Source organism: Physeter macrocephalus, chromosome 9, assembly GCF_002837175.3.
Source record: "Physeter macrocephalus isolate SW-GA chromosome 9, ASM283717v5, whole genome shotgun sequence".
In the NCBI taxonomy this organism is placed as follows: Eukaryota; Metazoa; Chordata; class Mammalia; order Artiodactyla; family Physeteridae; genus Physeter; species Physeter macrocephalus.
In genome coordinates, this window is record NC_041222.1 from 66,473,729 (window position 1) to 66,487,888 (window position 14,160).

The 14,160-nt window shown below is 32.7% G+C and overlaps 1 long non-coding RNA gene across 1 annotated transcript in view; it reads left to right on the plus strand.

The window, feature by feature from the left end:
• LOC102976312 (uncharacterized) overlaps positions 1-14,160 on the plus strand; it is a 487,722-nt gene that overhangs the window by 81,869 nt on the left and 391,693 nt on the right. Inside the window, exon 2 of the long non-coding RNA XR_008618254.1 lies at positions 845-929. This is a non-coding gene — a long non-coding RNA (uncharacterized lncRNA). The remainder of the gene's footprint in view (positions 1-844; positions 930-14,160) is intronic.

Here is a 14,160-nt window from a genome sequence, read left to right on the forward strand (position 1 = left end):
CCTCAACCTTCTTGTTTGAGCAGGGCCATTGGACTAGTTCTGGCAAGTAAATTTTGAGAGAAAATGATGTATACCTCTCTAGGTTGTGACAGTATAAATATCCCTTGCAACTCTCCAGCTTTTGCCTTGCCCTACCTTGCCTTGCCTTTCTTTTCTTTCCTTTCCTTTCTTTTCCTCCTTTCCTTTCTGATTAAATTTATGATTAATGGAAAGACAATGAGAAATGTTGCGTGTTTTCAGTACTTGGTGTTAAAAATCTTTTACAAATACATTTGTTGGCTTATCTAATTACAAAATATATCATGATTTTACATTTTTATCATTTATAATATGAAATAGACTTGTGTTCATGATTTAGTGGCTCAGTCAACCAAAATGACTGAGACTGTACTGGATGCCAAGCACTATTGGTTAGTACCAACTTGTAAAATAATGTGTAAGTCATAGGACATGATGATATATTACACAATCAAAACTTTTAAAAATAATGTATTATGCACCATGAGAAAAGCATACGCAAAGTATAGGGAAAGAGTGAAGAAGGACAAATTGGTTACTGATAACTGGCTCAATAAATGAGTTAATATTTGAATATATATTTTGAAATTTTTTAAATCCCAATTTTAGTTTATCTTCTTTTTATTTATCTCTAACTGTAAAAGGTGGACTTTATTATGGTTGTTTTGAAAATAAATGATACATGTTTAAGGAGTTGTTTCACAGTGCAATTTTTTGAGAGAAGTTGCTGGTAAATAGAATTGGATAAATATAATTTTTAAAGCATATGCTATTATTTGGCATTTATGATTCTCTTACTTGCTTTACTTCTCCATATTTTGTCCAGTGTAGACCGTGCTTTGTTCTCCCTAAAAAGTGGACATTTACAGAGACATTTTGACATACATGATCTGCTTTTAAGAAGATTTGAGGTAAGAAAACACTTATTCTAACCTTTTAATTTTACATCCGAGGAAAATCAAAACAAGAGAAACTCAGTGAATTATCTAGGGTATCCTAAGTGACCCTCCTCTGCAGCACTCTACTAGGAGAAAATAAAACTATATTAGCTATAGATACAGAATGTAACTCAGGTGAAAATAAAGCAAGAGCTTGAACCATAAAGGTTTCTGAAATAAATCACAGAAGATAATGTAAATATAATCTAATATAAATGAAATAGAGGAGAACTATGTTTGTTATATCTGACTGATTCCAAACTTACAAGCTGAAAACATTGGCCAGTTTTTCTAGGTTTACAAAACTACTTACACACTATGAGTCTAACATAAACCTTTATATCTTTCATGATAGTTCTAAAATTATATATTTGATGACTTTTCTCTTTCTATTCACCCTTCCCCCAAAACCATCCAGTTGAGTTGCTGGTGCAAAAGTCTGGGCACATTTTAATGTAATAAAAAATGTAATACAAAGCACACAAAGCCAGTAAATACCCTCTTTGTCTCTGATGCATGTCAGGAAATTGAAGTAAATAGATTTAAAGCTCTAACATTACAGACTATGAGATTAGAAAGCCATTAGTAGTCATAAGCCCATTAGAACTCTGGGCACCAAAAGACTGTTAGAGAGAAATTTCTCAACCAGATAAAAAACATATTGATATCATCCTTCTTTCATTATTCAATGAAAGGTTTTATTGGATGCTTTGTTGTTAGTATTCTATTCCTTTCTGTAATGCATGCTTTTAAATAGAAAAAGTTTCACGTGTCCTTCTCTTTAAAGGAAAAAAAAAAGGACAACAACAGTGACTACTTGCTTTTTTGACATCATAAGTGAGGCGATATCATTTAACAGAATGGAAGAAAAAGCTTGGCTACTTTAAGTCTCCCTCTCAGCTTTCTTAATCTTTTCTCTTGCTGCCCTGTTATTTGCCCATATTCTTCACAGAGACCCGTGATAGCTGGAGCAATGAACGTCTTTTCCAGTCTCTTAAAAATAGTACTGTGTACTCCAGCAGATGATAGGGAGGAGAGAATGTCTATTCTTGTTGCTTCCTCTCAGAGTTTTCCTTTAAAAAATGGTTCCAAGTTGAAATGAAATGACCCTAAACCTATTTTTAAAGTACAGGACCAGAATGGGCAATGATGGGGAGAAGGATCATAGGATAAAAAAAAAAAAAAAAATGATGGTCAATAGGTATGATCATCTAAGGCACTGATGGACTGAGATAATGAATAAAGTAAAATTCAATCTTTCAAAATAGTAATTTATTCTTATTTGTGAAAGTTACCTTTTGGCACACTCACTAGAATTCCAGATCTTTCTCTAAAATAGGAATACGTGAATTTTACTATATTAAATGAAATAAAACCTTTATAAATGAGTGCTTCCATTGCATAGTGTACTAGTTTTCCAGTCCCATCCCCACAGTCCTGGAGAAAAAAAATGACTGGACTGCAGTTAACACTAAAGGGAAATTGTGCCATGATATGACTAGTAATTATTGCACTCGGCACAATTCTCTTTATTAATACTTCACTTACCTCACTGCAGTTTCCAGTGCCTTCTCACCATTTTATTTTATTAATATCGCACTTTGCCACATTTACAGTTATTTCTCCATTTTAAATCTCCATTTTTGCCCTAGATTACAAGCATTGTCATATTAAATACAAAGGCTAGGAGATAGTAACGATGATGGAAGTGACCTTGCAATTTAAAAAGAAGCTTTACTTTTATTACGTTAATAAGGCACTGATTGAAAATTGAAACTCTGTTCTTCCTTTCAAAAACCTGAGTCAAAATTATTGTTAAATAATCCAAACCAGAGCTCAATCAAAATATTTCTTTGATCAGTACATGACAATATACTGGTAACATAATAAGATAAAAAAATCTGACTGCTTTATGATATAGTTAGTTGTAATTTGATTATTTGTTTACTAAGTTGACCAACAGTTGGATGAAACTAGCAGATACCATTGTGTGTAAATGTGAATGCCATTAAGTATATGGTTTAAGAATTTGAACTTAAAATTTTCAGGGAAAAAAAAAAGTTTTGCCTGTTGCCTTATAATCAGGAAGCACCCTTGGAGGTGATCTAATCAAGATGCTTTTTTGGATATATTTGAAGTAGAGAATGGCCAGGGATGACGTTCCAGTCTTCAATACGCAACTAATGAGCTAGCTAGGTGCTTGTGTCTACTTCTGGCTTAACATGAGGCCCAGAAATTGTAGACCCAGCAATTGTTAGTATAGGGCCCTGAGCCTCTTGATTTTATCATATTAAATAGCCAATCCATTACAAATGTGCTAACCACACACGGAGTGTTAACTGGAGCTTGGCACCCCCTGGAGCATGACAAATTAATTCTCCACCAGTTAGAAATAAACAAACCCCCAAAGGGTTTTATTAACTACTATGAATTTGGGACTCTTTAACCCTCCTTGGACTACTCCATTTATTTACCACAAGTTTAATGAAATTAAATCACAAAAATACACCTTTATTCTGGTGACACAAAAATACATTAAAGTAATATGGTTAATATGTGAATTGTCTGATATGCTTTATCGATTCTATGATATGATTTCTTTCCTTATTAATTGAGAAGTCACTCCAAAGGTGTTTTCTTTCTTTATATATGCTGTAGGATAATCTAATTGTAAGGCAATACTGCATAATGATTAAGAGAGTAGAGAAAAAGGCAAGCAGATTTGGACTCAGATTTTCCAAGTGTAAAAACTGTCTCTGCGAATTATTTTATATGTAACCTTGGGAATCTTCTGTTCACTTTGTCCTCACATATAAAATGAGGAATCATAGTATCTTAAGATTGTTGTGAAGATTAAAAGTAAGTAGCACACATATTGCTGAATATAAAATCCCTGTATATGGATCATAGCAATTCATATGTGCAAATCATGGATTATATTCTGAAAAATTCATCACATTCTCTGGTCTTTCCCCGGAATATTGTACTAGGGGATCAAGTATTTTTACATATCCTTTTGACATCTGCCACGACTGCAACTTCCTTTTAGTCAGGTTAACCCATTATCAGAGTGACCCTTGTTTATATGCCAGAATATGTTACTTCTCTGTACAAGACCCAATAGCCTTTCATCCCAACCAAAGTAAAAGCCATATTTTTTAACGGCCTATGAGGTTTTATATTCTCTACCATTCTCTCTATGACTCTTTCTGCTTCTGCTACACTGACCTGCTTGCTGATACTCCAGCCTTCCAGGGGAAATAAGCTCCTACCTCAGGATTTAAATTTTTGTGTTCCCCAGGTTTCTACATGATTCACTTCTGTACTTCCTTAAGGTTTTTGCTTAAATGTCACCTTATCATAGAAGTTTGTTGGCCTCCTTATATAAAAGAGAAAATCCTCCATCTTGGATCATGCGTCCTTTAAGCCTTTTTTTATTAGCCTGTACCAGAATATAAGTTCCGTGAAAGCAGGGAAATTTTTTTTCCTCTACTGCCTACAACAGTTCCTGGTACAGAGAAAGAACTTAAAACAGTTTGACTGACAATTATAGAATCCAAAGTAGCAGTAACTTAAACAAAACAAAAACTTGTTTTGCTCTCATAGAAGTCCCCCATACATGTCCAGGGCTGGTAGGACACTCCCACCGTTAGATTATGGGTTTCTTATTTTCAGAGCCTTAAGCTTCAATATAGCTGCTTTAGCTCCAGCTCCAGCTCTCCAACTACCATGTCTGTATTCTAGTCAGGAGAAAGGAGGAAAGAGAAGAGACCGTATGCACTCCATTTAAGGGCATTTTGTGAAATGCAATTACCACCATTTTGTGAAATGCAATTACCACTTCTAATATATATCAGTGGCCATTAGTCATATGACCAAACTTGACTGCAAGAGATGTAAAATAAAGTATTTTGGGCAGCCAGATGTACAGCTAAAATTCCATAGTTTTGTTATTAGAGGAGATGGGGTGAATAGATATTGATGAACAACTAGCAGACTCTGGGACATTTCTAAGTGAATATTTATAGGAAAAATACATTAGAAAGGATGAGTTTTTAAATTCAATTTTGATTCCATAAATTGCAAAACAAGTTAATTCTAAACCAAAATATCATCAGTTATAAGGAGTTATGATGATAGTGGCCCAGAAATGTTTTACATTCTTAACAAACTATTGCAAGAGTGAATGCTGAGTATTCATTGAAATATTTCATTTTGATTTAGGAGAAAAACACTGTATATAAAATCTAAGTACATGAGTTGAACTCTTAGTTTTGCCATCGACTCAGAGAATATTGTTCACTAACTCAACCTCTCATTCTTCTTTTTGATCCATCCAATAAAGAATAGCGGTTAATTAGTTCAATAAGGTAAACCAGAGTTCAATAAATCCTATTCTATTCCATTGCATTCTACATCTTGAAGTTATTAGTAGTAAAGTCTTCTTTTAAACAAACAACAACAGTAAAAAAAAAAAAAAAAACTACTTAAAAACAATCTCTCTTTCTCTTAAAAAAAAAAAAAAAAAAAGGTTTCAATGAGTTTCCACTGTCAGTTGCATTTTCTGCCTCTGAGCCTTCTCTGAGCTATTTCCCTGATCTGTGAGGCAAGGGTTTCTGCCTGCCAGCTTCCTGAGCAGATCTAGGGGAAAATTAACACATCCACAACTGAGCTCAAGCATTGCTGACATCTGGTTTAGTCATTTTCACAGCACACTTGCACTGTACCCTATTGCCTTCTTCTTCTGCAATGTTTTATCATGTGGCTCATTTCAAGAAAATGCATTTAACTTTTAGGTACTACTCTGTGGTATGAAGTGTGGCAAATAGGAAATAAAAAACCTTGAAAGAGCATTTCCACATATATGCAGCTATAATAATCACTGAATATCAAACCTCAGAGCTTATGATATGCTCTGTTTGGTAAAAGCTTATGAGACCAGGGACAATGTTGATATCTAAAGACACCAATCTGACTTTTGAAGAGAACAAGAACAAAATACCAACAACAAATCATCTCTTTACATGTACTGGAATTTATTGCTTCCCAGAATGATAATAGGCAGTCGCTTTTACAGTCATTTGTTTAATGGTGCTTTAATGAAACCAAAGTTCAAGGCTTTGGGTTTAATTTTGAATTTTGAATTGTACCTTTGAAAAGTATTCTGTGTGTTTTCTATGCTCTACTTATAATTCAGTTGCTTCATTTATATATTTAATAGAGAGAAACTTCTTTAATGTAGATCCCATTTAATTTAGAATATATGATAAAGCAAAAGTACTAAAGATTGCTTTGATTATAGATACAGGTTTTGCTAAGAAGATTTATATTATATCATAACATCTACAGTGAGAGACATAATGAATGAATTATTAGTTCTTCAGCCAAAATAATTTAATTTTAATTGTTCCATAAACTTAGTATTATTGAAACTATACTTAAAAGTATTTCTCAGTTCAAATTTTAATTGTGATTTGTTCTTCTATTCAGTCATTAACAGTGTATTCTTGAATCTTCTTTAAAAAGATATATTTTTCACTCCTATATTATCGGTCTGTATTAGAATTTCAACTCATATAATATTGTTATGCTCTTTTGTAAACGAAGTACAGGGCATAGAAGGAGAATATAATTATTACAGTGTAACATTCATGAGGAAAGTTGTAATAAGAAATTGAGTGTTTTCTGAAATCAAGAGGTGATAATTTAAATACCTTTGAGGTATTTAACAACATTTACCAACTGTCACTTGGAAAATTATAATAAATATGTTCTCACAACCCTAATCATTAGGTAGAATATGTAGGCATAGATATGTTGAGTGTGGGTGTTAAATTCAACCAGATTCCTTATGTAGTCATTAGGAAAATCCTTAAGATGTAACTTAAATTTTATTACAAATCCTACATTTTAGTTGTAAATTTGTATAGTTATATAGTTAATAAAACTCTACATTTACAAGAGTAAATCTTTTTTATTAATAAAGGTTAGAATATCTAAATTTAAATTATAGTGAATAACAATTTTAAAAGAATAATTTTTTAAAATATTAAAAATATTTGAAAATTAAATAAGACTAATTCATAAGGTCAAATTATCTAATAAATTAAATTTCTTCTATATCATTTAGCCAGCCTGAGTCCCACTGATATGTACATTTGTATCCATGAAAGATGCTGTCATGTTTTGTCTCCCGAAGAGACCACCACAAAAACCTTTTCATCAAAAATATTTATTAGACCTACTCCCTTAAGGAAGAACCCATCTTGAGTCTCAATAGTGCCTTAGAGGAAGGTTTCAGAGGAAAACATGTATAGGGTTTTAGGGCCTGGACTTGATTATTTTAAGGTAGATCTTGCAAGGAAGGTTACTGGTTAGGGTTGGTCAAAATTTTTGACATAATAGCTTAGGATTTGCCAGCATAGCAAATCAAGGATCTTGAAGCATGTCGTGATGAACAAACTCTTAGTCTTGAAAAGTACACTGTTTTAATTGGCTCACAGTCCTATTTCCTGGAGCAAGCAGATCAGTTATTTTCACTTGTCCTCAGTATTGTCTAACATAGGAAACTATGCCTAATACTGCTGTTATTTAACACAGGGACAGGTAATTTTCTCAATTCAAAGGACCCTCTGTATGAGCACAAAAATTATTAATTAATGGTAGATATTGTTCTCACATTGGTATATTCCTAAATATAACCATTATGTCTAAAACCTGTTTATATTTTTCCTTCTCAGTGCTCTTTACTTCCTTTTCAATTCAGAATATGAGGGCTTCCTGATTTCTAACACTCCTATTATCAAAATAGATCAAAGTCTGAAAATAGATGTAATTTTGATTTCTAAAATTAATTATCATGGAAATTATAAAATTCATAACAGTGATACTTTATGTAGATTATGTTATTTAACTAATTGTTATATCATGTTGTCCTATTATTATCTCCATTTAACATGCACTGATGCTAAGGCAGACAAAAGTTAAGTAATTTGAGTAGGTCCTTCACAGCTCGGGGATAGAATTTGACTTGATTGTATGAGTTTAACCACTAAGGTTAAATAAAAATTTCTAGTTAAAATAAATGTAAGCAATATTGAATAAAGGGAAAGGAAAGATATTATTGGTTTTGAGTGTAAACATTGGTGTTTCTATCCCAGACAAAAGTTTAAGGGTTCTCCTCTAAAGAAATGGAACTAATTATTTGGAATACCTAAAACATTTAATGATGTGGAAGAATAAGAGATTTGACTGGGATGTAAGCTTTCCATGTCCTGGATTTCAATTAACCCAGATATTTGGACCAATATTTCCCTCTTATATTCTGTCATACATACAGGCTTTCTTGTACCCTACAAAACATTTTGGATACCTCATTAGCTGTGTTTAATCTAGGCTGTGGCTTTCTTCTTCCTGCATCTATACTTACCACTCCTTAAGTTGCTTTTCATGTTATCAGATGTATTGACATTTTTCATGGGTTATCTCTCTATACTCTACATTGCTCCATCTCCAATATTTTTGCAGTTGTTATTTCTGGGAGCTTAGATCTAGTAATTCTAGTATATAATCATACTTTTTGAACAAGCCTATCTCCTGAGAAATATGAATTAGAGGAAGGAGTGGTTGGCCTTGCTGCCCCTTTATCCCTTAGTGCCATCCTCCCTAAATTATTACAAGTTTCATACTATGTATCTGACTTAAGATAGTTTGTGTTTTCAGTAGTGGGAAAGATCATAGGAAAATACAAGATGAGGTAAATGGATAGAGCTTAACAATAGAGTGTTCTGGAGAAACACCATGGAGTAGGGAACCTCAATTGTTAGATATTTAGTTATCCTGGACATTTAAGGACTAATACTTCTGCATGTGTTCTTAAGTCCCACCCCTAGAATAAACTTGTTGACTGTAAATTTTCTTATAACAATTAGAGTGCAAAAAATTGAGAATGTTTTATTATAAAAATTAATGTACAACTTCCACTTTCAAATGGCAGTGTGAGAAAGTCCATGGGCTCGCTCCCTTACAAAACTAAAACTGGTAAAAATTACTTTAAGAAACCATTTAATGTCTGTGGAAATTGTCCTAAGGGTATGCAGCTAATGAAAAAACATTTATCCAGGAAAATATATAGCCAAGAAGGTTCCTCCTGGGGTGAGAACAACTCTCAAAGACTTGCCTCAAAAACTACCCCTGCAAGGGGGCCCAAATTAAATTGGATCAGTCTGTGGAGTAATGTATGCTCCAAAGCATTGTCAAAAATTATAGAGCAATCAACTGTCATTAGTGAAGCCTAACACCTAGATATACTACCATCAGAGGCAGACAGTTTAACAGAGTGATCATGGGAAGAAACAAAGAGAATCCTGAAGAAAACACTGACATCCAAGTGTAACTGTGCACATGTCCAAGGCTGAGCCTCTGAATAGCAAGATAACAGATTTCACGTTGAGGGAGAAACAGATTTCACAAAAATAGTGCAGCCAAATCACTAAATAAATAAACATGAAAACAACAAAACAAGCTCTGAGGTGAGGTGGGAATCAGTACTCAGAGTTGTTATAGTATATTATCTAAAAGGTCTACGTTTTAATAAAAATTTTTGAGAAATGTAAAAACACAGGACAGTGAGATCAATACACAGGAAATACAAATCAGACAATGAAAACTACCTGGGAAAGGGCCCAGATGTCAGATTTAACTTAAGACAAAATAGATTTTTAACAATAAAAATGTTAGAGAACATTTTATAATAATAAAAGAGTCAATCCATCAGGAAAATATGGCAATTTTAAACATATATGCACCTTACAACTGAGCTTTAAATTACATGAAACATGAACATACAAAATTGAAGAGAGAAATAGATAATTCAACAATAGTTGGAGAATTCGGTGTTATACTTTCAGTAATGGATAGAATTACTAGGCAGAAGATCAACAAAGAGATAGGTGATTTGAACAACAGTATAAAGCAATTAGACCTAACAAACATCCATAGAACATTCCATCCAACAGTGGAATACATATTCTTCTCAAGAGCACATGGAATATCCTCTATGAAAGACAGTATGCAAGGCCGTGAAATAGACTCAATAAATGTAAGAGATTGAAATGATACAAACTATGTTTTCTAATAACAATGGAATTAAATTAGAAACCCAAACCCAGAAAGAAGTTTGGGAAATTAATAAATATGTGGACATTGAATACCACATTCCTAAGCAACTAATGGGATACGGGAAATTAGAAAATACTTTGTGGTAACTAAAAATGACAAAACTTATTAATACTTATGAGATGCCGTTAAAGCTGCAAAAAAATAGAAAAAATTAGTTCATTTTGGTGAAATAGACAAATGCCAAGAAACAGTGAAAGTGACTTGAAGAAATAGAAAATCTGAATACACCTATAGGAGTAAAGAGATTGATTTTTAAAACAAAGAACAACAAAAAAACCTACCCCTAAAGAAGACCTGGGCCAAATGGCTTTACTGATGAACTCTGCCACATATTTAAAAAGTGATTAAGATCATTTTGTCACAAATTCTTCCAAAATATAGAAGAGGAAGGAATACTTCCCAACTCATTATATGAGGCCTATGTTACCTTGTTTGGAAAACATTTTGGCAGTTGTTCAAAAGGTAAAACATAGAGCTATCATCTGACCCAGCAATTCTACTAGATAAACCCCAAAGAAATAAAAACACATGTCCACACATAAACATATACAGAAATGTTCCTGTAAATATTATTCTCAATAGCCAAAAAGTGCAATCAGCACAAATGTCCATGAACTGATAAATGGATTGATGAAGCATGATATAGCCATTAAATGGAATATTATTTAGGAACAAAATAAAGGAATAAAGAACTGTTAGAAGCTATAAAATGGATAATCCTTGAAAACATTATGCTACATGTAAGAAGCCAGACACAAACACCACCTACTGCATTATTACATTTTGATAAAATGTCCAGAATAGGCAAATCTATAGACACAGAAAATCGATTAGTAGTTGCTTGGTGCCTGGGTGAGGAGGGTAACGAGGAATGGAGAGTGACTGCTACTGTGGTACAGGGTTTCTTTCTGAAGTGATAGAATACGCTACAATTGATGGTGGTGATAACGGCACAACTCTGTGAATATATTAAAAACCATTGAATAGCACACTTTAAATAGGGAATTGTAGGTATGTGAATTATATACTAATAAAGCTGTCATAAAAATAATATCTATTGCATTCATTTTTGTGAATTATTTATATATACTTAGTAAAGAATTTATGTGTGGGAGCAAAAGTAAACAAATACATATATGTATACAAATACGTATATGTGAGGGAAGGTACAATGTATGCTGTGTGCATCTTCAGATGGTATTTGGAATCCTGAAAGAATTGCTTGCCTTCATATAGATGAACATTCATGTTTCCTGAATAAGATTTATTCATTCTAATTTATTGTAGAATCAATGCCTGCTAAGTGAACATGTCCACCCTTCCAAGAGACTTCTGATGGTTAGCAACAAAAATCCCAACTACTGAGTTTTCATCATTAACTTTTAACAAACCTATGGGGAAGGACAGTAAGAAGTAAGAGCAAAATTCCATGATATTTTAGGATTTCCTTAAGGAGATATTAATTTTGAATAAAACATGAATATTTTGGTCTCCTGGTTTTTAAACAAATGGTTGCTTAATTGAAAATGTGTCCTAAAGCACTATAGTGATCCTCTCACTTCCATAATATTATTCAGACTTTGCTTCAAGCATATGCATTTTGATACATATTTTGGCATTTTGCAATACATACATACTGCATAATCAAATGGCATAAAATATTCAGATAAAGCATAGCACATCCAAACAATGTCTTGAAAAATAAAGTCATGACAAGTGTGTTCATTAGCAGATTATATAGTACACATATGTAAGAAAAAACTGAGTTTGTTTACAATATTAGTATTTTACAGGAATTATGCTTTTTTGCAGCAGGACCGTTCTATGTATGCATTTTTCTTTTCATTGCTGCTGAATTTATAATTGTTTTTCCAAATGTCACAGCTGCAAGAACATATTTCAAAAATGTTCTGACCATGAATATCAAATTTACCTCCTACTTTTTGGGAATTTAGACTTCTTAGACTGTAATTACAGAACCTCGTCTTTCGGCCTTCTTTTCACTTTCGAAGTTAGTATTAGGCAACAACAGCAGCTCATCTAATTTTGACAACCTTGGATGGGTTTGAATATCTAAAGAAACATTGTGATCTTTGCTCAGAGTCTCCTCCAAGATTGTCTTCATTTCGAGGGTTTTTTTTGTGTGTGTGCGAATTTTTCCTAAAGCAAGAAAGCTGAAGTCAGGAAAAATGTGCAGTGAAAGAAAATAAATCTGGGCTTTTTCATTTTCTGCTTTTGATACAAGAAAAAAAAAAAACCAACTACTTTCCTGTAAATACATTTTTTTCAATTTATTTCTTTTTAAAAATTGTAATTGGAGTATAGTTGATTTATAATGTGTTAATTTCAGGTGTATGTAAATACATTTTGATATTGAAATGTTTTATTTTTAATCTGGTTAATTACTCAGAGAAAGGTAATAAACACAGTAGTTGCAGTGTTCTGATTTGGTCCCACCCAAAACAATTGGATATTTTATCTTCCAAGAGGGTCTAACTGTAATGACTAGCAGTAAGGCCTAAAAGTTCTGAAGCAGTCTCGTTCCAGTGAACTCTTGAAGGCTCCTTTCCTACTGAGGATGGTGTCAAAATTAAACAGGAGAAGGACCACAGGAAGGCAGGCAAGAATAGGTCCAAATAAAAGTGGAGGAGGGGAACAAAAAGGAGAAAATCTCAGAAAGTAGTTTACCATAGTTTTTAGCACTACCCTAAAATAACAGAAGGGGGAGCTTTCGGAAGTTAGAGACACTTTTAGTCAAGCCATTTTTCTCTCTGTTTGGGAAAATTAAATTCAAATAGAAATGTACAACAGAAAAGTATCAAGGTTAAATTCCATAGCAAATTATTTTAAGAAAAAAGAATATAGAGCCTTATATCATCCTTATATTGAAAGTATTGAAGTACAAAGTAAAAATGAGAAGAAATTTAAAATGTAAAGTAACGAAGGAAGTGATAAAAAGGATGCAAGAGAAAGTGATAAGTATTGAAGATCAATAAAGATTAGGCCTACAGATACTAGAGTTTCTAAAGAACCTAAGAAAAGCATCAGAGAAAATTATGAAAATGTACCTTTTAAGGAAACTTTTCTTTAAATGTTTAAACTTTACATTAAAAGACACACTGTGCACCTGAGAATATTGACTATAATGTTCAACAAGACCTAGTCTAGTAAAATTATTTCACTTAAGAGAAAATGAGGAAAAAATTAAGAATGTGACTTGAAAGAGAAATAAAATGAGATTATCACCAGACTTTTCAATAGCAATTTTTATGCAAAATAATAGAGTAAAATACTTGAGTTATTCAAGGAGGGAACATGAGAACCATGGTTTTGTAGCCAGGAAAATTGTCCTTCAAGTATCAGTATAAAGGACTTCATAAAGTATATTGTAAAATTAATATCACCTGGCAAAATCTTACAGAATATGGTTCCTCTAAAACTCTCCTAAACATTCTACTTAAGAACAAGCTTTGGGAAAACAAAATGACTAGAGAGACACATAGTGGAGAAGAGAAGAGCATTAAATAGATAATTCTTATACTAAATGAGAATTAAAAGGGGGAGAAAATAGCATGCAATGCCCATCTGTTGTGATGATTTAGACAGAAGACAATGATTGACAATGAGGGGGATAATGGGGATAGCATATATCAACATTTTTCACCATTTTCAGTACAAGTAATTGGTGATAAAAGTATTATTAGCATTGTTAGTTTAAAACTGTTGTATGTAAAGAGGACACTGAAAATATGTAATTATAGTTTAATTCCATCATCCCTATTGTTCTAGAAAACTAGAATTCTCAGTGTGGAACTAAGGAGATTCAGATGTAATATAGAAAAGGTTAAGTAAAAAACCCTGAATGCTGCATATATAATAGTAATATCAGTATAAAAACATGAGGTATTTTACCTTTAAATATTTATATGCAACTTATATACACATATATGTTTATATATGTATGTCTGTGTAAATCCACACACACACACACACACACACACACACACACACACACACACACACA